General features: G+C 33.9%; 1 protein-coding gene across 1 annotated transcript in view; it reads right to left on the minus strand.

Moving 5' to 3' along the window:
* The window catches only part of LOC145679835 (short neuropeptide F-like), a 372965-nt gene extending 349429 nt beyond the window's left edge, over positions 1 to 23536 (minus strand). Inside the window, exon 1 of the mRNA XM_081750354.1 lies at positions 23413 to 23536. The gene's annotated coding sequence lies outside the window, so the exon portion shown is untranslated. The remainder of the gene's footprint in view (positions 1 to 23412) is intronic.
* Positions 23537 to 23996: the final 460 nt, after the last annotated feature.

Below are 23996 nucleotides of genomic sequence, written 5' to 3' on the forward strand. Positions count from 1 at the left end.
AGTGTACCAACGGGATGCTTTTTCAGAAAAAAATTCGGTTTTTCCCGTTTTTTCCGGTTTAGGTGTATGATACGGACATATGAGTGGTACCGTTGGAAATGGCTCATTATACTGAAGAAAATGGCATTTGAATCATGACTCTAGGTCAAATAGTAATGACGCAATAAATTTTCATATATATATATCCTAAATTCAGATTTTTAACATTTTTTCGCCCCTTGTTTTCAGGATACAAGATTGAAATTTTGCACACATATTATGTATATAGCAACGTATTACATTAAAAGATTCAGATCCCTACGTAAACCCAGGCCCTAACGAGAAGGGCGCAAAAATTTCGAATTTTTTAAAAATATCTCCCGGTTTTTGTCGCTTTTCCCGTTTCTAGTGTACAATACGGACAAACAAGTGGTACCGCTGGAGAGCATGCTCTATCCTGAAAAAGAACAGGTATGAACCATGATCCTACGATCAATAGTAAGGAAGCAGTAACTGTTTGACTGAAAGTCTAAAACTTACCTCAAAAAGTGGAAATCCTAAAAAGGTTAGTGATGGTGTATTTCAGTACCGTACTACGTACTCTCATCTTTGCTAGTTCAGTATCACTTTTACGTCAAAAAGTGGCATGGTTCTCATACAGCTTCAAGTTTTAAGTTTACAAATTAATTTTCCCCCCTCGAATTTCTCGAAAATTGCTCATGAGCTTCTATAATCACGCAAATAATTTTGTTCGCTTTAATGAGGCCTATTAGTTGATGTATATCTACAATTAAAGGGTATGGGAGAATACCAGGCGCGCACCGAGAAATTTTTGTTGGGCGAGTCCATGCTCTTCGGGGGGACGAATAATATTACAATCCACTACGTCTATGAGGTATTGAACAGGTATTATTCTGCACCCGAAAAGACGATAAGTAATCGTAAAATACTTCCGTGTATATTTTCAGGAACAATTGATAGAACATTATCTATTTTATTATAGAAAGTGCACAGATGAAATGTAAGATCAAATGTTCATGCTACATCTTTCATTTCACTGTTGAACAAGTATAGTTTGATTGAAAAAGTGTTCAAATGTATGTTTAGTTACGAAGTATATTTTTGGAGGGCGGGTCTGGATCCGGCGGACCCGACCGTAGGTGCAGCTCTGGAAAATACAATGGTAACCAAAATAGATTTCATTGTTCCCATATATCCTTCAATTATTTTCCATTAAACGCCAATAATAAGAAGAAATTATCATCTTCAATATCCAACCAGCCAAAGTCGAATGCAAGCCTTTTCAACTCCCAATATTGAACATTTATTAAACCTCATTATCTTTATAACCTATCGTTAATGACAGGTGTTTCACCACATAAGGAGTTCGTCTAATGCACAAGATTCCTCTGTCAACATTGTTTTGAGATAAGAATACTTAGTTTTTAATCCCAGTAGCATTCTTTGTCTTTTCATCGTCCTCGTTTCCCCACATATGTTCCAGTCGTAATGGACAAACTACGAACCGCGAGGCAGGAGCGACCTCTTCAAAGGTTCTGTCTGGCTCTTGACATGATTTCTAACTTGAAGAATGAAAATAAATAATTCAAAATTATTTGTTTCTTCTTTCATCTCTCTTATGGGGGCATGGTGACTGTGTGGTAGAGCACGTGGTATCCCTAGTTTGATCCCCGTACAAGTAAGTTTGTGGTAGACAACATCGTGTACTGGATTTTCTCGGGGTACTTCCGTTTCCTCCCACATTTTATTCCACGAATTCGTCCATCATCATTCACTTGCCTTAATCATCCGTCTCCCTTAGCCTAAAAGGTATAAACGTGGTACGTTAAACTGAAAAATTTCACTTAATTTTTATTTTCATTTTCCTCTTTCTTACGTTTAGCTTCATAACCCAAGACTAATTTATTTACTTATTCGCAATATTAGAACGTTATGTTAACATTTGAGAGTTAGGCACTGTTGTTGGGTTTAATAAATTACAAGTATATTGGCCCGCCTAAAATGCCTTTTTTCTTTCGCTCCCTTCAAAAAAAAAAAATACGCATCACTGTTCTGTCAATCAGAAAAGAATTTTTGTTTTTCGTGGAATAATGTCCTAATCAGTTCCATTTTCTCTTTGGAATTCTGTATATAATCTTCCTTTTCTTTACTTGGTCGAATATTTCCTCGTTACTTTTAAACTATAGAATCACATTTCACGTATGTATATATGACAAGAGAAATTCATATTATAATGACAAAACCGTAATTCTATTTAATGAAGGATAATGACCGTAAAAGACGGAAGAAATATATATATTTTTTAAAAAAGGTCTTTTATAAGTCATTTTGAAAGTTGGTGATAATGTGTATATATACACGTCAATTCCTTACATGTCCTATGTCTATGTGTTAGTGCGTATAGTGGCGCTTGTGGTGCCATTCTGGTTGAAAATACGATTATTTTGTTTGTTTTTTGTATTAAACAAATCCTCTTTTGATGTTTAATTAAGTGTTAATTTCTTTCATGGTTCAACTCAAACGCCCTTCCAGTGGATAATTCCACATACGCTAAACTGTCTGCAGGGTATCTCGTATAATATGGTGTAATAACAAAGAAAGCACGTGTGACATATCACGGTCTTCAGTGTCAAAAGCGCAGAGTTATGTGTAGTAGCATGCGTGACAATAACGAATTTTTATTACTTTACGCCTTCGAAGCTAACATATTTATGTACCAAGCGTAGTACTTTTTGTTTCTACTATGGTTGCGTAGGGTGCTCAGTTACGAAATGATCTTTTCTAGTAGGTCACCATGGTGATTTTAAGTAGGTTTTTGGATAGATGCAGTGCTCTTGTTCTTCTGTTCCTCTCACTGCATTACTTTAATCAATTTCGTTCTGTTCGAGATGATTGTGGAGTGTAAGGTCAAAGTAAATAACGTGAGACAGTTATGTTTCGCTAGTTTTGGTGAAGGAGTGGGCATTACAACTACCTCACCTCAAAATTTCTTCATGCATTTGAACATCTGAGGAAACTGATATGTTTGTTGTAAAATCTAGAATCTTGAAGTCTCAGGGAAATAATAACCATTGCAACAACTGCTCTGCGTTTTCACATGGAGAAGAGGATTTAAACAGACATGGCAGGCCCGTATTTACATATTGTGAGCCCCGTGTTCTAACTAATTTGCCACCCCCCCCCCCCGCACAAAATTTTCTGCCCCCTCCGAAAACGACGAATATTAGAATTGATTCATAGTTTTTGTGGTCGATGAGATGAATAGTGACAATTTTAATCCAAACTTCAACAACTAGTAACAATTTTAATTAAACTTCAAAGTCATACTCCACTCTCCAGGGAATGGTGAGATTTTAAAACTAATGGAAAACGACAGATATTAGTGTTGAATTCCTAGTTTTCGAGATGGCTGAGTTTGACGACATCAGTTTTCATGATATTCAAATTCATCCTCATTGCTTGGAGGCGAGGGGGAAAGGATTACTTTTTAAAAATAATTAGATAAGCTATAATAGTTAATTGGTAACTACTGTAATTAGAGCGAATTAAACACATGAACATATTTTCTCGCGGGACTCTGTGGGTTGCTAGTTTTAAATATTACTTTCTTGTGAATTTAAAAAAAAAAATCCAAAATTTTGCCTCCCCCTAAATTCTGCCATCCTGTGCTCAACCACAGAATAACACTTACCTAAATACAAGCCTGAAACATGGTGAAATGTTTGAGAAAATGTGTTAGTTGAGAATGGTGGAGCATGTGGACAATACTTTGAATTAATTTAATATGCCCTACTAAATACATTTTACCTACTTATTTATTATTATGTTCATTTCTACATTTTCGGCCTTCGTTTGGTTCTACTCACAGCAATTATTATTATTATTATTATTATTATTATTATTATTATTATTATTATTATTATTATTATTATTATTATTATTATTATTATTATTATTATTATATACTAAGATAAGTTGAATATTAAAGAAAGTAGTGAGGTAGTGTTGCATGATAAACATGGGATCAATTCAAAGTTGTTGAAATTATAATAGATTTCAATGTTAAAGGTTCTGGAGGTGTGGATTGTATACCGATTCTTACAATTAAAGGTGTCTGAATTAATTGCTCCAACTTTGACATCTGGGGTTTAACCAGAGTTTAGCTTCTCATATTTCCGTATTCGAGTGTATGGAAAGTGGTAGTTGCAATCCCAATTCCTAAAACTGGTGGAAAGTCTTTAACAGATTATAGTCTTTCCATCAGTTTTATTAACTGGGATTGGGATAACAGATTATAGACCAATTTCTTGACTTGATTTTATGCCCTAAGATTTTTGACCAACTTATTTTTTTTTTAAATACTTACACAATTCTGTTCATCACCGCATTGTCTCCGAACGATACGGCTTTATAAAGAATAAATCAACTAGATTGAATTTAAATAGATTTCTTATTTTTGTCACTCCTGGGGTTTATAATAAAGTTTAAGTGGATACTGTCTACTTTGATTTCGCTAAGTCTTTTGATAATACTTGTTAACACGTTCTTCTCAAAACTCTTTGTCTTTTTGATATTTCTGACTCTTTAGCACTTTAGTTTGCTTCTTATCTGTTTGATAACAAATTTGTGGTTCGTGTATGAGTTCGTGTATCTGTTGTTGTGAATTTATGATCCAATTTACATAGCCCCGATGTTAACGGTATTAAGTAACCACCTGCACCTTTGTTTCTTTTTAGCCCATTGATTTACTTGTGGAATCATTTTTCTGTCTTTCTTTGAAATGATTTGGAATTTTAATGATGTGACTTTATTGATTTCTTCTTTAAGTCTAGTTAATTATTCTTTCGCATTTTAAATGACAATTTGCATTATATTATAACTAGATAAATTTAATATTATTTAATTAAACTATTATATATATATATATATATATATATATATATATATATATATATATATATATATATATATATATATATATGTGTGTGTGTTATTGTGTGTGTGTGTGTGTGTGTGTCCGTATGCTGTTCCTTTATTTCCATATAGATTGTATATAGTAATCCCACTCCTCATGATTTTGGTGTTTCTTTCCCTTCTAGTAATTTGTTAAAACATCGTATGATTGAATTGTTATGTGTGGAGTGTTTTAGAACTCTGTGAGCGTGGGATCTATAGACCATCTTATTGTTTCACATTGCACTAATCGCCTTCGTTAATTCTTTGTCTGTCATGTCTATGTCTAAAATGTCGCCTTTTAATAGTAGAGCTTGGCTCGAATATTCTATTTTACACTCATCTTGGGCTCCTAGGAGTGTAATAAAATGCTCCTAATACACCTGTACTGTTATCGCTTGCGTGTGTCTGTGTCTGTCTCCATGCCACAATTGCTCTACAGGAAGACTTGAATCTCAACAGTAAGAAATGTGACAGTATTACTATTACTTTGAAATAATCTCGTGTTCCCTCCACATACCATGTCAATGATTCCCCTATCACACATTCTGCTAGTCATAATGATCTTGGTGTCATCTTTGATTCAAAACGCACATCCTCTGATCACATCTATTCAATACTTAAGAATTCAATTCGCATGTTGGGACATCTTTATCGATTCACTGAACTACGCACTGTTTCGTCATTAGCAACTTTTTATAAAATTTTAATAGCGCCCAAGATCGAATACTGCTCTCCCATATGGGTCGTGGCATCACTTACACATTTCTCCAGAATAGAATCAAGTCTGGAGAAATGTGTAGGTGATGCCACGACCCATATGGGAGAGCAGTATTCGATCTTGGGCGCTATTAAAATTTTATAAAAAGTTGCTAATGACGAAACAGTGCGTAGTTCAGTGAATCGATAAAGATGTCCCAACATGCGAATTGAATTCTTAAGTATTGAATAGATGTGATCAGAGGATGTGCGTTTTGAATCAAAGATGACACCAAGATCATTATGACTAGCAGAATGTGTGATAGGGGAATCATTGACATGGTATGTGGAGGGGTCTTCCTGTAGAACAATTTCTTTATCACTATAGTCCGTTTCCGTGTTTCTGCACTTCGAATATTATCTAAGAAGGAACTCTTGCGACATCTGAATATTCAAACTCCGGAAGTACGTAGAATTATCTCTGACCTGAAATATCTTCATAAAATAGTGAATGGAGACTTAAGATCGGAAATATTACTTTAGCAACTATTCTTACGTGTTCCTTCCCGCATCACCCGAAATATCCACTTATTCCATCTTGCCCGTCCTAGGTTGGCAATTATACAGAGGTCTTTTTTTTTTTTTTTTTTTTTTTTTTTTTTTTTTTTTTTTTTTTACAGAATACCAAACTGTTATAATCAAGTTACAACTGATGTGGGCATTTTTTCGAGCTACCTAGTGTTTGATAGAGCAATTAACGAGTTTTGACGGATTAATATTACTTTTACACTCTTTTTTGACACTGTCCTATGTTGTTATTACTGTTGTCTTGTTTTTTCTTTCTTTTGTTAACTTTTCTCTGTGTAAAATGGCAAAGTTATGCTGTATCTGGGAATTTGTTCAATAAATAAAAAAATATATGGGGCAAAATTTAATTTTAACGAAATGAAAAACATTTCAAAAGATAACAAAAAGAAATCAGAGTGGAAGACGTGGGTTCAATTCCCAGTTGGAGCTCATGTAGTTCATTTTTCTTCTTAAACTGCAGGAATAAATCAATCAAAATCAAACCATTAAATATCCAATTGAAAATGAAATGAAATATTGCAGTTTTATGTCCCACGCTTATGCCATCTATGCTAAAGGAAATGGTGATGATCAGAAATGAATGCAATGATGGAGTTAGTAAAGTGGAAGGAAACGAGAGAACCCTGAGAAAACCACTCACATGGTGTTTGTCCACCATAAAGTACGCTTGGCGCAAGCCGGGATTGAACTAGGGATCCCAAACACTAGAGGTGAACGCTCTACTCTTGAGCTAGCGTGGCCCCAAAATATCAGAGAAAACAGAAAAATAATTATCCAATTATCCAATTATCCAATGGATTTTTCCATACAAAACTGGACTGTACGAAAACAAAGATGGTGTGGGTGTTCCATAGCGTTAATCTTTTCATAATGTTTTTTCTTTCATATTAAAATCCTAAAGAATAATAACTTTTCCAACCCTTAAAGTGTTAAATAACCTATAAAGATACTATAGAAACACAATTAGTTTTGATGGTTAAATAATAACGAAGGAACCTGAAGCTTGTGAATGACATGACTTCGCCATTTCAAGTTTTGCCGCAGTTCGTTAAACACAAACAGAACGCTCAACAGTAGTGAACATTCAACTTTTTGTTTTGTACATTCAAAATAGGGTTGAGAAGCTGAAGAAATCCATCAAGGAAGTGCTTACAGTGCATTATTTTTTTTATTACCTTGTTCTCTTCTCAGTTTATTTCATCTTAATTACATATCTTCAAGACTGTTTTAGAAGTTCACGAATTTCTCTACTTCAAATTCTAGTCAGCCATGACGCATTTAATTATGGCAGTAGACGCGAAAGAAGTGGAAACTACATTGTCAGAGAATTTCTTCAGCTAAGAACATTAGATAAGCTAAAAGTTATAGTCGTAGAAACACTTCGGCTTTAGCACTTTGTAATAATTGAAGTTATTACAGTTAATTATTGAAGTGACGCATTGAACGAGAGAAAGGGCCAAGCCGTAAGTTGATTTAGCATTTTTTATACGGTTTAGTTCATTAATCTTACAACTACCGATCTAATTTCTTACGTGTAGTGGTTAATTGTGATGAGGACTTAAGAAATGAAACACTTCACTTGGTTCCTGTTATTATTATTCGGAGGAGTTCTTAGAATTCTCGAATGTGCATTGATTACATCTTTTCCTCAAGCGTTAACTTGCAATTTGTTCTTAAATGCTTTTCAACATAGTGAAAAAGTTATGATAATTGATGTGTGTAAGCGAAATACTAAAAGTACATTTGCAACTATAAGCATATATTTGATAGAATGAAGCGTCTTCTGCCATTTTATTTACAAGGTTTGCTATATCTCTCTGTTCGAGATACCTTTCATAATATTTATATTAATGCTATTAAAATTTTCGAATGATTATTCGGATAAATTTATGCTTCTATTCAAATATTTGAATGTAGGCTACAAAAATTCGTTGCGAAGGATTTTTGTCAAAGGCCTTCTGTATATTTAAAAAGCAATTATATATTTTACACGTTTTCTTGCCAGAGCTTTGTCTACTACCGTTCTAATAATGAAATGGTTATCCACCGTACTGTAACCTTTCCTGAGACCCGCTTGAGCTGCTGAGAGCTTCTTATTCTCTTCGGCCTCTTGTCTAATTGTTTCTACCAATATTTTAGTGAAAAGTTTCCTAAGTACTGGTAATAATGTAATGTATATAGTATTCCCACTCCTCGTGATTTTGGTGCTTCTTTAACTTCTAGTAATTTGTTAAAACATCGTATGATTGGGTTGTTATGTGTGGAGTGTTTTAGAACTCTGTGAGCGTGAGATCTATAGACCGTCTTATTGTTTTACATTGCACTAATCGCCTTCGTTAATTCTTTCTCTGTCATGTCTGTGTCTAAAATGTCGCCTTTTAATAGTAGAACTTGGCTCAGATGTTCTATTTTACACTCATCTTGGGCTCCTAGGAGTGTAGTACAATGTTCCTCCTACACCTGTACTGTTACCACTTGCATATGCGTTGCCCAGTTTCCCACATTGTGGATCATTTTCCACGCTTGCCGATGATCATTATTTTTTTTATATGAACATATTAATTTTGCCAGCGCAATGTGTGTGTCTCTTTCCGATTGCAACTAATTGTTTGTATCTTTTCTTTTATGAAATACTCTTCTAATGACATCTCATTTCGTTGCCACCTAAATTCTTTTAAGGCAGTTGTCGTGGCGTCCCGCTACTCAAAACATCCTTCACCGTGTCGAATCTGCTTTCTCTATTGCTTAGTATTCGAAGAAGCGTAATTTATTTCCTTTCCCACCATGAAATACATTATATTTAATATTTTGTTCGTAACTTCAGTGTCACCTTATCCAGAGATATGTATGTGTTAGGGGCAGAATCGGGACAGAATCTGTTTTAAATTAATACACATGCCGTTGATATATATAAAAAAAGAAGAAAGCTTGACTTGTTAGAAGTTTCTGAATTATGATTTGTGATACGTAATCGGATCATGGAATGAGATTTATGTTAACGATGTAACCTGTAATAATGATTAATTGTTAAATATATACTTAAAATTGAAACGTTACCTTTTAAATGATATTTAGGCTATGAATTTTTAGCATTGCTGAAGTATAACAGTATGCTCCCACTCTATAGAAATCCGAGATCATATCTGCTAAGTTTTGAATGAATTTTTGTTGTTCTCTCAGTATTCCAGGTATATCTTGTTAATTTTGTCTTACTTGTGGAGTTCGCGTATCTAGGGCAGTTTTTCCCTTTAGTGCCATGGTAACTTCAGCTTCGATTTCTATGATTAGTGACTGATTGTTGGAATCTATGAGATCATCAAGTTTGAAATGCAAGATACTATCAAAGCATTCTGGGGAACATAAGCAGTAGTCTGTAGTACTGCATCCCTGTTGACTAATGTAGTGTATTTCCCATCTTTTACATATATATCCTCACAAATAAACATTGGAAGAGGTAAAATCTAGTGACTCTGGAGCCACTTAAGATGAACAAGATTATGTTGCCCACTTCTTCCAATCCATTGGCCTGGAATTGTGTAATTCAGATACTGCCGTGCCGTGCCTCGGGAAGTGACGTAGAGTGCTATCTTGCATTGAGATAAAATTATGCCGATCTTGTGGAATTTGTGGAAAGAATCCTTCTTGGAGCATGTCCAGATATGTATTCCAGTTACAGTTCCCTTCGAAAAAAAAGAATCAAAAATTTTGTTGATGGAAATGGCGCAAAACGCATTCAGCTTTTTGTATATAACTGTAACTGTAACTTATACGGATTCAGATGGAAACGTGTTTAAAGCATACGCAATATATTGTTTGCGAAATTACAACCATCACAGATGGTTGTAGATTTTCGAAAGCAATTCCGATAGCTCTACATTTTCGTCCTACGTGCAAGGACGACCAGTGCATTTGCAACCGTCTTCTACGAATTTCTTGTACCGATTGTAAACCTGTTTGTGACGAGGCGGCTCTTTGTTGAACTTACGACGAAATACATGTTGAGCTACACACTCTTTGCATGTTGCAGGACACAAAACGACCTCTTAGGGTGCAGCGTTGCCAACAACCTCTGAAGAAAATAGGTTACATGGCCTTCGAAAATAAGCTCTTTTACGCAAAAAATGGCTAGATTTTGAACTGCTAACCTATAACACACATTGTAGGTTTTGAACCCCTTTTTTGTGTGTAGGACTATAAGTGAGTTATAGTAAAATTTGAAATGTTGAATTATATTCACTGAAGACTAACAAGCCACATACCTAACTTTAAATTACAATAAAATACATCAACAACTCATGTGCAAGTCAACAGCCATATTACAAGTATCAGTTGAATTGAAGTAAGTCATCATCGATGACATTGCAGTTAGCCGAGGCGCTGGAACTGATGCACCATCGTTGGATTCTGGTTTGGTTGTGTTTGTGTCGACTGCCATTGTCCCAATTTTCAGTTGTACTTCTTTCGGCAGGTCAAAGTCCTCATAAACACTTCTTATTTCTCCGTGCACCCACATAAAACACCATGATTGCATTGAGAGTTTTCAAGCTAATTAGATATCCTATATGTATCCTTTAATAAATAAAAACAATTTCTGTGGCTTGAAGAACTGAACACCACTGAATTTATATTAGAAAACTTTCATTCTTGCAATGAAATGCCCAAATTAAAATAATTAAATAGTAGCAAACGGGAGCGAAATTAAAATTCTTTCTGAGATAATAATATTGTCAAGTAGTTGTAAGTCTCTGGGCGGGGAGAGAGGAGAAGAATGAAAAGCAAGTGTTCGTTATATAATAAAACAGCCTCTGTGTAGAGAAATCAATCAATACGATAATATATATTAACAAATAGGCTCAGTTTTAAAAATTACACTTTATTTTCAAAGAAAAAAGTATTTTTAACATTAATTTAACGCCTAATAAACAAGGCCAAAATGAAAAAAGAGTTTCATAAAATAAGCTATATTTAAGGCTATAGGTATTTCGGAAATTTGTATGGCTAAGTGCTTATCCAAATATGGTAGATTTAGCCAAAAATAGGCCAAATTGGCATCACTGTTGGGGTGACGCTACTTTCTGGTAAACAAACCACAACGCCGCTGCATGCATTGAATGGAACTAATAGGTGGAGGCGGGTTCATACTTTGAATTTTCCTCTATCTAGTGATGTATCCTATGTGTCTCTATCTATTGTCGTTCATTAGAAATAAATATTTTAAATCTGCTCCTTGCGTTTTGTTCGCTTTGTTTTCGGTATTTTAACAATGCACGCTTTTGGAAAATTCGAACTTTTTACGTGTGCCTTTGAACTTTGAATTGAAAGATGTATATATATACGTACATATCAGATGATGACATACTTAATCCAATATCTTACATTGCTTTCTTGAAATCCTGAAAGAAATGTGTCTGTACGTCTAATCTACTACATCGTTCGTAAAATTTATTTGATTTTAAACTAAAGTTGGTATGTACGTTCTCTTCTCCTTAAAAAATAAGTATATTATTTAGAGTTAAAACCTATCAAGAATGAGAAGGCTAAAAGGGCAAATCAACCTCTTGCTGCAAGTTTGAAGACATACTTAATGTGAAATAAAATTTTCAACGAACTTAAAAAGTTCGTTACAGAATTCTCTGTCTGTGTGTCTGTCTGTCTGTTATTTGCGATTTTTTTTTTCAATTTTGAACCCTGCATTCGATAGAGCATCAAAAACTATCTAAGAAAGTGATGGAATTTTTCGCGTCACTCTTACCGTTCACGAGATATTAGCCAAAAAAAAATGGCCGATTTCCAGAGATTTAGAGAGCCATATCTCGGGAACTGTAAGTCATAGGGAGACGATATTTTGCGAATTTTTGCGAGAAACAGAACAAGGTGAGGATTAAAATATTTACTTTTACATGTAACAACAATCACAGTTATCCTCCCGCTCCACCTCTCCATTCTTTTTAAGTTCTTTCTGGCAATGCTCTTGGAGCATTCTCAACAAGTTTCGTTTTATATTTACATTATACCTTTAGGCTAAACGAGACGGATGGTTAATGACAGCGAATGATTTTGAATGAATTGATGGATTCAGGATGTGGATAACAAAATACAAGGAAATAATATTCACCAAGTCAGTACCTTTTAAAATACAACGAATCTTTGCCAACACTTATTAAGATGGATATAAACCTATTTACACACATAGTAAAATTATATTAAGACATCAAAAGACGCAATTTTATAAATTTAGATTATATGTGTCATATTTTCGGTTTATAAAAGAACAGGAAATATACTTTAGAAGGTCAATTTCTAACCATATTTAGTACGAGAAAATTGCATGTGTTACGCGTTCTACAGTTGAAAGAGTACTGATATTAAATATCTATGTACAGTATTTTTAAAATAAAGTTATATTCAATAGGTGAATAATGGGACAAACGAGTATAGAGAAATGTTTTATATTTTGTTATAAGGCATGATTGAAATGTTTTGTATCTGCCTATTTACATGTATGATGACTATGTTTTCAACAGTGAATTATAAACGTATCGCTGAAATGGTATGCCTATATTATGTTTGAATAGTGGTTACTAAATGCACGACTGAATATATACATGCTTTTCAGATTTCTTTTTCATTTTAATATCAGCAATATTGAACAGGAAATCAAGCTAAATGTTAGAAATAAATATTTGGTTCTATCTATATAAATGTTCAATTAAACTTCTGTTATCAGGTTTGTGTAGAATCTGAAGTCATCTTTTTTAATGGAAAGTGTGTTTTTCTCTTTTCACTACATTTGTGACACAAAAAACTTTAAAATTTTAAAGCTGCAGAAACCAAAGCTTCTCATTGCATCCGACTCTGTATGAAGCGTAACTCTGTATTAAGTATCAAATAAAAGAGTAAGTCTTAATATTGCATAAACTAAAAACTATAAATTCCAAATTTCTAAGAAGAGAATGCGCCAGTGAAAGTTACTTAAAGAATAATGTAATTTGTTTCTAGAAGAAACAAAAAGGTGTCAATCAAAGAGACATTTTTTTCTTTTTGGATCAAAAGATTCAATATATTTCAATCAAAAGTTTTATTGTACACCTTTATCTGAAGAACTACATAAAGTGTAGCCAAACCAAAACTATCACTTAACTCAGTATGATGTGCTTATTCCGTAAAAAATACAAACACTCAATTTCGAGACCGTTCAAATATTTTGTGGCCTCCGATAATAATAATAAAAAAAAAACAATTATTGACAAGACCACAATCTTTTGATGCATTTTTGGATCACTTCTAAAATTCTTTTCAAGTAGTAAATACGTTTTTTTAATAATATTCATATAAATGAGTAAAAATCAGATTGCTACTTTTGGGATGAAAATTAATAATTAGTTAGTTGATCAAAAATGTTTTATAAATAATGGTCATGTCATGTCCGTGCTGGTTAAGATTAGAAGATGACATAATAATTTATGTCCGTTCGTTTCTTTGCATAACTAACTACTAACTAAACTAACTCTATGGCCTATGGAACCCGGAGGTTCAGTGCCGCGTTCACAAAAGCTCTCCACTGACTTCTATCCTTAGCTAATTGCATCCAGTTTCTACTTTGTATTCCTATCTCTGCGAGATCCATCTTAATATTGTCCTCCCATCTGCGCCTAGGTCTTCCTAATGGTCGTTTTCCTATGGGTCTACCAGTCAAGACTTTGAAAGCGTTTCTACCTTCTTCCATTCTAGCTACATGACCTGCCCACCTAAGCCTCCTAGACTTGACGACCCTAACAATGTTGGGTAAACCGTATAAACTATGTAGTTCCTCGTTATGAAGCTTCCGCCATTCCCCATTCTCGTTCCTCTTGGGTCCGAATATTCTTCTCAGGATCCTGTTCTCAAATACTTTCAGTCTATGTTCTTCCCTCAGAGTAAGCGACCATGTTTCACAACCATACACAACAACAGCCATGATTATCATTTTATATATTTTAAGCTTCAAATTCCTCGACAGAATTCGCGACGACAAGAGATTTTGAACCGAATAGTAACACGAATTCCCTGCTTTTAGTCGACATTTAATTTCTTCGTGAATATGATTTTCGTCTGTTAATATTGATCCTAAATATTTGAAAGTATCCACTTTATCAAAAGCATTATTTGCGTTTCTTTGCATACACTTGTTAATAGTTTTTATTTGGTAAAGTACACGATTATTTCCCCAGGATATTCCCCTGAACATTTTCCTCCCAGGATAAACGACAGAATCATCTGCATACCCACTCCACATTGAACTATTCTCATATATATATATATATATTAATTGAAGTAATATTATCATTGCTTTTCTTTACAAGATACGAATGTAAAAAAACAGGTTTGAATGACAACATGGACAATTCTAAAGAGCTGTTTTAATTTAATTGTCATTTACAATCTTCCAACTTGTCATTTGCACCATATATCTTCTTTATAATATTGTCACAGAAATCTACTTTTTGTTCTTAGTTAACATGTTATATTTATGTATGTTGTCAAGAATTTCTTTGATGTTTTAGTAGTAACTCGTTCGTCTTCGTGGTCTATTTTACGTACATAATCGATCATCTTTTGCTTTCTATATGTGCTTCAGTTGTTTGGTAATTATAATAATGTTAAGTCTTGTTCAAAAAAAATCTTGGCTACTTACTTTACTTTAAGAGGCGGAATTTCGGTAACCGTATACACGAAATTCTATAGAATAAGAGACAAATTCTGACAACTTTTTATTGATTACATATTTGCAACTTTTAATGATCCAAGTTTCACTTGAGACCTAATTCTTAATTGGAACACTTGTGTTACTTTAATGAACAACTTTCACTTTTGGGAACCTTTACCTTTTAGTTGGCTATTTGCTATGTTTTCTTTCTTCTCTGTTTTATCCAATATCTTTCTCCCTATGTCATGCATATTTTGTTCACTATTCCAGCTGATAAGTTCCTCACTTTCTTCTATTTTTATCCATTTCGCTTTTTTCTTTCCACATTTTTATAATATTTCCTCTCTCTCTTTCCAGCCCCTCTATACCTTCCCAGTCTATTTTATGTTCTGTCTCCTTCACATATTTATATATTGCGTTACTATCTCTCTTCAATCTAACGTCGCCCCTGTGTTTTCAACCCTTTTTTCCTCTTTCTTGTTTCTCCTATAACACTCATTTCACATTGTTTGTATTTAATTCTATATAATAGCTCCATCAGTTAGTTGAATCTCTGTTTCCTTTATTTTCTTCCTTTCCAATACATCTAACTCACTTCTGCTCTCCTCCGTACGTTCTTACTCCTTCTTATTTAATAAGTACTTCAGGACACCGTTTTTCTCCTATACTGTCTATTGCAAACCATGTTTTCTCTTCTTCTTCCTCCTTCTTCTTTCTTCTTTATTGCTGTATATACATATAAGCTGTAGTCTTAGAAATTGTATTTCAGAATGTGTCTGATGAAGTCAAATATACTTTACTAAAATTGTATTGGTGTTATTTATTAGATAATATGTGCTTTGGTCAGAATTTATCTTCTATTGTATACAAGTAAGAATGAGTGTTATTCAGACGAAATTCAACCCTTTATCTGTAAATAAAGATCTCAATCAGACAAGGGAAATCTACTTTTGTTTGATTTAGTTCCAACTGTAGATGATAAGAGAGAGTTTCTTTTTTCATGTAGGTGGTTGGCCAAGTTTTTTTGAACAAGACTGTACCTAGGCAGTCTTCAACCAAATAATGTTCATGCGTAATAAATATTTTTTCCCCCTTCGGTATATCAAATTTTCTAAGTTCTTCTCCATACCCCTTTTTGAAATCATCTTATTGCTTTCCATCGTTTTATTCAAAGTCTATGTATGATTCTGCCCCGTAGAGCATTATACTCCCAAAAAAAAACAAAAAAAAACGTATGTATGGAGTAGGCGAATCACTTGATGCAGGCTATAAATACAACACACTATCCTTGAGACAAAACGCGCATCATACAAAGGCTTTTATACACATATAACACAAAATTGTCAAAATCAACGTCTCGACCGCGTAGTTAATGGGCTGAACGAAAAAAAAAGACATTTAGTATATTTTGTTACAAATTCTTCATTCGTTTAATATTCTGAGATTATAACAGAAATCTCACGATACCCAAGTTAGAAAAGCTCCATTTTAAATGGTATATTTTTTAAAAAAATAATAAAGACTGTGTTCTTTCAAAGATTTTAATTACCAGATAGGCGCGCAATTATATTTGATAAATATGATCTTCAATATTCAAAACGTGATAAATAAGTTTTCCCAAGCTTATTTCAATTTTGTAGTTTCTTTACTATGATTATGCCTTTAAGCTCCGATCAAGGATATAACTTGAAACTACACACAGTGAAAGGAACATGCTAGCCATTTGACTGTTGCAAGATCTCTTTCGTAAAGATATATATATATATATATATATATATATATATATTAAGAATATTCGTTACTGCACTATTTGATTTTGCAGTCGAAATATTATGAGAGATTGTACGGAAACAAATGTGAATAGAATGCTAAAACAATTGAACATCTATCTATTGTCAAATTCTTTGATTATATTTATATATGTTTGTTTATTTAGTGGAGCTTAGTGCAAATTTTCAGTACCGCTGTTATGTGAGATGTGGATTTACAATTTACTGTGGAATCTGAACCACCATAATCCACCATAATGTATTCAATGCTCTTCTACAGGAAATCTAACCTGAGAACCTGTACACTTAAAGCACCCATACTCAGTCCCGTATCCAGGGGGGTCTAGGGGGCTTCCCCCTAAATTTTTACTGCCCCTAAAATGTTTACGGTAGGTTTGTAAATGAACAATAATATAATTGGATCGACCCCCTTAACTTCTACTTGCCCCCCCGTACATTTTTGGGCTGACTACCAATCTGCCTACACTACCCACTAGACCAGGGGTAGTGGGTTTGGTTATATTTAGGAAAGGTCTTAAAATTGTTAGCTAATAAACCTCGAGTAGAATAAATAGTATTTATTATTAGTGAAGTCATGGAATGCAAACCTGGAATAAAAGCAAGGATAGGAATAGCGAAAGAAGAACTTAGGAGGTAGAAGATAAGTATTATTTGTGTATCTGTGAAGAAAGAATTACGGAAAAGGTTTGCCAAATGTTTCATGGAAAGTATTATACCCTGGAAAGGAGAAACATTAACGCTACACAAAACTGACTTAAGAAGAATTGACGTTTTAAGGTGTGGATGTGGAAAAGAATGAGTAAAGCTTACTGAACCGGGTGAAGAAACAGCAAAGATTGATACAATTTGCATTTACGTTCTTTGCAACGGGACATGATAAGACCTACAGTTTAAATTGAAATCAGAATTACCGTGCGATTACCTTCCAACGGAAATTTACTTCTAGACCTCATGCTTCAAAGGCATGCGCTCTAGCTACTGGATCATTAACCCTACAGTGCATGAATTTTTGATTTTTTTTCTTTTTGTATTACCATTTATTGTTTACGCGCTACCAAAATTCAAGTACATGAGATCTAATGGGAAAAGTTACAATTAGAACCGCAGAAAAGCATCGTAAATGCATGATATAGCCGTTTGTAGTTGTACTATTACGGCTGTAGCAAGATGTATAAAAAGCAGCCAAATGCCAAAAGCATGCACTGGAGGGTTAAGGAGTGCTAAATCAACAAGATGTCAGCCTTTTTTTTATTTATTTGATTTTTAGCATCCTTTTCAGCTGCGAGACTATATGAGACGTGGACCTACAGCTTAATGTGGGATCCGAACCACATGAGCGTCTGTAGGAAACTGAACTCGGGTCTCTCACGCCAAAGACGCGTACGCTAACCACTTAGGTAGGAGGGAGCTCAACAAGATGTTAGGAATACTACAAAAGAATAGTATTATAATAGGTGTAAAAAAAGAAGAAGGTAAAGAAGAGAGACTTTTAAGACATTGTCTGAGAAGAAAATGTATCTTGAGAAACGTAATAAAAAGAAGGAAAAGTAGGGAAGAGAGAATAAGTGACGAAATGTATATTAAAACTGAAAATTGCTATTTCAAGACGAAGTTAGCGCTATATATAAGTGCGAGTAGACAGCAGGAAAGATTTAATAAATATGGAACAATCTTTAAAAAATCTAATTGAACGCTCATAAAGAAAAGATAATATATTTCATTTACAGATTAAATATAAAACATGCTTTCTTGTAGCAGATTTCCAGTGCAAATCATTAAAAATATTTGGAAAAATTTCTTTTGCTCCTTTAGAAACAATACAGTGGCCAAGATATAGTTTCGCATTGCCTCACATCTATGGAAAAGAACCAGGATTTGAGCGCACCAAAGTGCAGCCGAGTTTGTTGTCTGTTTGAAGAGGACACAAGGTCCTCGTTTTCCGACCTTCATTGGTTTCGTTTATGTCTCTAGTCAATAAAGGCATATTCATAGAACGACCAAGACGTGAAAGGTTATGGGCCAAAAAATCAAGAAAGATGAGAGAAGAACCAGAACCAATTCCTATCCTCCCAAAATTAGGAATTCTTAATTTTCTGGATGAAAACACAATGAGAATTTTTCTTTCCTAAAGACATTATATTAATTGGGAATGTGTGATTGGTTACTATAACAAGAATAAACGTAACGTTTTTTTTTTCTTTTTTAAGGGAAGATTTTTAAGAAGGCAAATGTCAGAATCTTAATCTAACATTTGCCAATTATAAACTAAGTTTAGCATGGAAGAAAAATTGGCAACATAGTCTAGATTCTTGTCACCCCATTTGCTTTATTTTTTCCTTTCTTTCTCCCTCCCTCTCTCTCTCTCTCTCTGGGTCCAAACTCCCAGTTTGTCCGCGAGGGGAAAGGATAGAGGCGTAGCGGAAGATCTCAAACTTGTACGACGTCTGAAAGTATGTATTTTCTTGGAGAAGAAAGAAATGAAATTTTTAATTTCATGTTCCACGATTATGGCCTTCATGCTAAACAAAACAAAAAAAAAAAAGAAAGAAAGAAAAAGAAAGAAAAAGAAAGAAAGAAAGAAAGAAAAGAAATAGAAAGTTGCAACAATAACGTTTATGTATATTTAGTTATAGGGCAATAAGGACCAATGTCCGGTACCTTATGATAACAAATCTTGTGGCCAGACTTGTTTAAACTTGTTTTATTTATGCTGTTAAAGATATAATAGGTGAGGAAGCCATAAGTGATTGAAGTGTATTTTTAATTTCTGTGAAATGAATAATAAGTATTACGGAAACACGAAGTTTACAACTAACAAAATAATAATAATAATAATAATAATAATAATAATAATAATAATAATAATAATAATAATAATAATAATAATAATAATAATAATAATAATAATAATTTACTGAAATAAGTATCGTGATAAGTTTTGGTGATTATTAAAGTAATTTTAATCGAACTGGGACCACAATATTTAATTAATTATACATGTGAGTTACAAAGTGAGTGAATGAGAATGTGGATTGATACTGAAAATCTCGAGAAAACTCACAGACACGTTTTTATCCACTACAAACTGTTATTACCTCGAACCGAACTAGAGCACTAGAAGTAAAGGCTCTTTCACTTTCTTCTTAACTGTTCAACAGATCACAGCTCTATTTCCTCATCTCGACTTCGTCTCTTGTATCTGATTCAACAACAACCTAAACATATACGAAGAGTATTCAATTGTCCCTCATACAAAAGCAGTTGAACAATAATATTATGCTTGTAATATCCTAAAGTTTTAGAAGTACACATATGTGCGCTAAAATACAGGGCAATGTCTTTAATGCAGGTTTGTGTTCTCTGTGTTTTGCTGGTAACAAATTTTTGAATTGTGAAAACAGAGAAAGTTCCCTCGTGCCTAAACGACTAGCATACGCGCATTTGGCGTGGGAAACTCGGGTTCGAATTGTGGCTAGAGCTCGTGTGGTTCGTATTTCATTTTAAGCTGTAGGTCCACGTTTCATATAGCCTTGTTGCTGAAAGGGATGCTATACTGAAAATCAATGAATTAATGTGAAAACGGAGAAAACTGAAGCGCTTCCGGATTACTACTTACATATCAAAGGTTTAACACTGATCGATATGCAGGCTCATAAGGTTGTCTAGTGAGTAATAGCACCCCCTCCTAGAAAGTGATTTTAAAAAAACTGGTCAAGTGAATTCCGTTGTGGCAGGCAAAGTTGTGAACATGCTGGCCAGCCAACAATAGTGTGTACGCACGAAAACATTAACGTTGTTTTCGCCGTAGGTACACTCATGTCCAAAATTATTCTCACATGTCTATAAATATGTTGTTGTGGGAATATAATTTGATAACAAATTCGCCCGGTTTTTCTTATAATGTTATTATGTGTATAAGCGGCAAAGACATGTATGTGGAAAATTTCATATCAAAAGAGCAGTAAATTAGAACAATTAAACGAAAATAAAACTTTCTTGTCCATTTAGCAACATTTTGTTTTTCTCATTCTAATTTTCGTATTTATAATTCTTTTCCTATGAAATTTACCACAAAGATACATTTTCCAATTATACACATAGTATCGGTATTAAAAGTACCCTGCAAAATCATTATCATTTTATTTTCTTACAAGAAGACAGTTATAGATATGCAACAATCATTTTGGACGTGAGTGTACATCATTCCTCATATGTGATGGCCATAGATGCCGAAAACCCAGAAATCTAATTTCTAATCCTAAACCTAACTTCCAATTTTAAGAATATGTTTCAGCGTAACTGTCATTTAAAAAATCATTGAATTTGGTGTGCGCTTTCTTGGAATTATTCATATTGTTTGTGACAAAATCAGTCAAGGTTGGAGGTGAGTACTTCCAATTAAAAAAAAAAAAAAAAAAAAAAAACTAAGAACGAATCGCATGTTTCAACCATACACTGTAATACACAGATTGTATGTAATCATGTTAGCACAATAACCTTCTTGAATCAAATTGATCGAAGTAAACTAATGGTAGCGTACTAAAGTGATCTCATACTTGATTCATGCACTGACTATTCTTCGCTAGTACAATGAAATGAAAAAAAAAATGTATATTAAAGCAGTATTAGCAACAGCATGTCGAAATGGCAGGTAAATTTCAATTGTTTCCCAAAATGTCTTCATTTTGGAATTCGCGGCATTTAGTGTCTATTTAATTCAATTCTTTATCGCAGTGCTCCTTCGTCGAACAGTGACTAGTGCGTGTACTTTCTATGCGCGGAGCCCTGAATTCGATCCCCGGTGGGGATGATTACCTGGCACATAATCCCTAATAATGGTTCGAATAACACTTTAAATTGTCCATATCTCCTTGTTGCTGAAAAGGGGAGTTACTCTACGATCAAATCTTAATCAATTCTTAATCGATACTTAAGAAGAATATTTATATTTAAAGGGTTTCACTTACACAGCTGGCGTTCAAATTCGACATTGGAAACTGGAATCGGGTACTTCCCACGGATTTTTGGTCAGCTTGCAATCTTTGCACTGATATTCTGATTTCATTTTCTAACTCTTCCGTCTTAAAAGTGATTCAATACGAGTGAGACTGAATCCAGGAGATTGGATTTCATAGTAGGTTATGTGGACTAAGGCATAATATAAAGAAAATTGTTCGTAAAAAGTTAGAAGTAATTCAGAAAGAATAAAATTTTCCCGTTTACCACAAAATTCAAAATGATTTAATGTTCAGCGTGTTATACTGTGTCATGCAATTACGTACGATCTTTCGTGTCGAAGACGAACTCAGAACCTATCGTCCTCTATTCTACAAATTAAATTAATAAATTCCATTATTAACTATAATTCTAACAATTTTACTGCCTTATTTGCAGCCTCAAAAGTTATTTTAATGATTATACTACAATCTTAAATTTCGTACCAACTAATTTTTCAACATACGAAGTTACTGAACATTTTCTTTTACAAAGTTATTCAACTTTTTTCCTTTCTTTCAATGTCTATAATCTCATTTTACGCTTACTTATGCGTCTGTAAAGCGTTTCCAATAAGTATAAAAAGTGGTTAGATATATAATTTTCCTTTTGATATATTGCTGTACTTCACCATTGTCTTGAGTGGTAAGATTCCTGCATATGTCATGTCTCCTTCATCCTAGAGGGCTCCTTCGTGGCTAAGCGGTTAGTGTACGCGCCTCTGGCGTGCGAGACCTGGGTTCGATCCCTGGCAGGAGCTCATGCAGTTCTGATTCCACGTTAATCAGTAGGTTCCGTCTCATATAGCCTCGCTGCTGAAAGGGACGTTAAAATCAATTCAACCCAATTCCGTCATCCTAGCTGCAGCCTTGATACTACATTGATTATTTGTTGATTAAGGTTTACATTCTATTATAATATTCTGTAGTATAATGAAGAGTGAGACTATAGTCGAAAATCGAACATTGGCCTATGCATATTAAAAGCAAACACATTATCACAAGGTTACTGTTAAAGCACATTTCAGTTGCATTTTGTAATAATGAAATATTCTCGAATTTGAAGTCCCACATTTCTTTTTTTGTTTTAAAAAAGAAGCCACCCGGAGTTGCGAAATCTAGTATTGGGTAAATCTATATTTTTCGGTTAAAAATTAATGAAACAATTCGGCAGATTAACTTGTAAATATTTTTTTCAAGTACAACCAAGTTCAAAAAACAATCCCAAAGTAATTGTCGTTGCGAAACAACATATGAGTACAATTTACAGAAGTTCAATATATTAAGAGGTTAATATATAAAATACGAAGCGCGCTAAGCAGCGATATTTATCGTGACGAACGTTCAATTTAAACAAAAGCTTTCCGATATGTTAATGAAGTTTCTTGATAATAATATAGGAATACAATAGAACATTTTGTTGGTTCAAAATGTTTCATATTTAAGCGTATGAAATCTTCACTTTCTATGGCCCGAAAGTAGGAGGAAAAAAGAAGTAATCTTGAGCGCAACTTCAAGTGCGTACGGAAAACGGGACAAAAAACAGATAAACAATAAAACAATAACATTATAAACGTAAAACTTCCAAATAAAACACATTTCTAAAATACTAAAAGAGAGATATCAATTAAATTAAGTAATAAAATGCAAAATCAAGCAATTAAATGTAGTCGCAAAAGTAATATTGTTAAACATTACTTACCTTGCGCTTGTTGTAGCCTGGAGCAACCGTCAGTTAAAAGTTTTCGACTTCTGCCGCCAGGTGGAGGGTTGTCGGGATTGGTGTGTGAGTTCCCAGCATCTTATATACCTTATCATTGCTACGAGAACAAGCGTTTGGTGGCTGTGCGCATGCACGCGATCTTCGGTTAGTTCGCGCAACTCTTCGCACCTGTTTTACCCCCTACGCATCTTGATTTTCATCTGACAAGTTTAGCACATGACGCAACAATTCGTTCCTGTGCTTCCTCTCTCTACTTCTTCTTTTTTTTTACTCTCTCCTGATAAGTTTTTGTTAAAATCAAGGCTCAAATAACATCTCGCCTACATAGTACCACGTCCATTTTTATATACATACTTGTTGCATTTTACATTGACCTTTGAATTGTTATTGAGATTGCTAATACGTAACTAAATTTGATATTAGGAACTTTGAAAAGACATGCATTGTATGCAAACACTGCAAGTACTTTTGAAAAATCTTTTCACTTGAAATTAGAACTTTTAGAAACTGAAGGACAATCAGGAACATGGCAATAAGAAAAGCATAAAAAGAAAAAGTACAGA

Source organism: Thermobia domestica, chromosome 2 (genome assembly GCF_964235325.1).
Source record: "Thermobia domestica chromosome 2, izTheDome1.hap1.1, whole genome shotgun sequence".
Lineage (NCBI taxonomy): Eukaryota > Metazoa > Arthropoda > Insecta > Zygentoma > Lepismatidae > Thermobia > Thermobia domestica.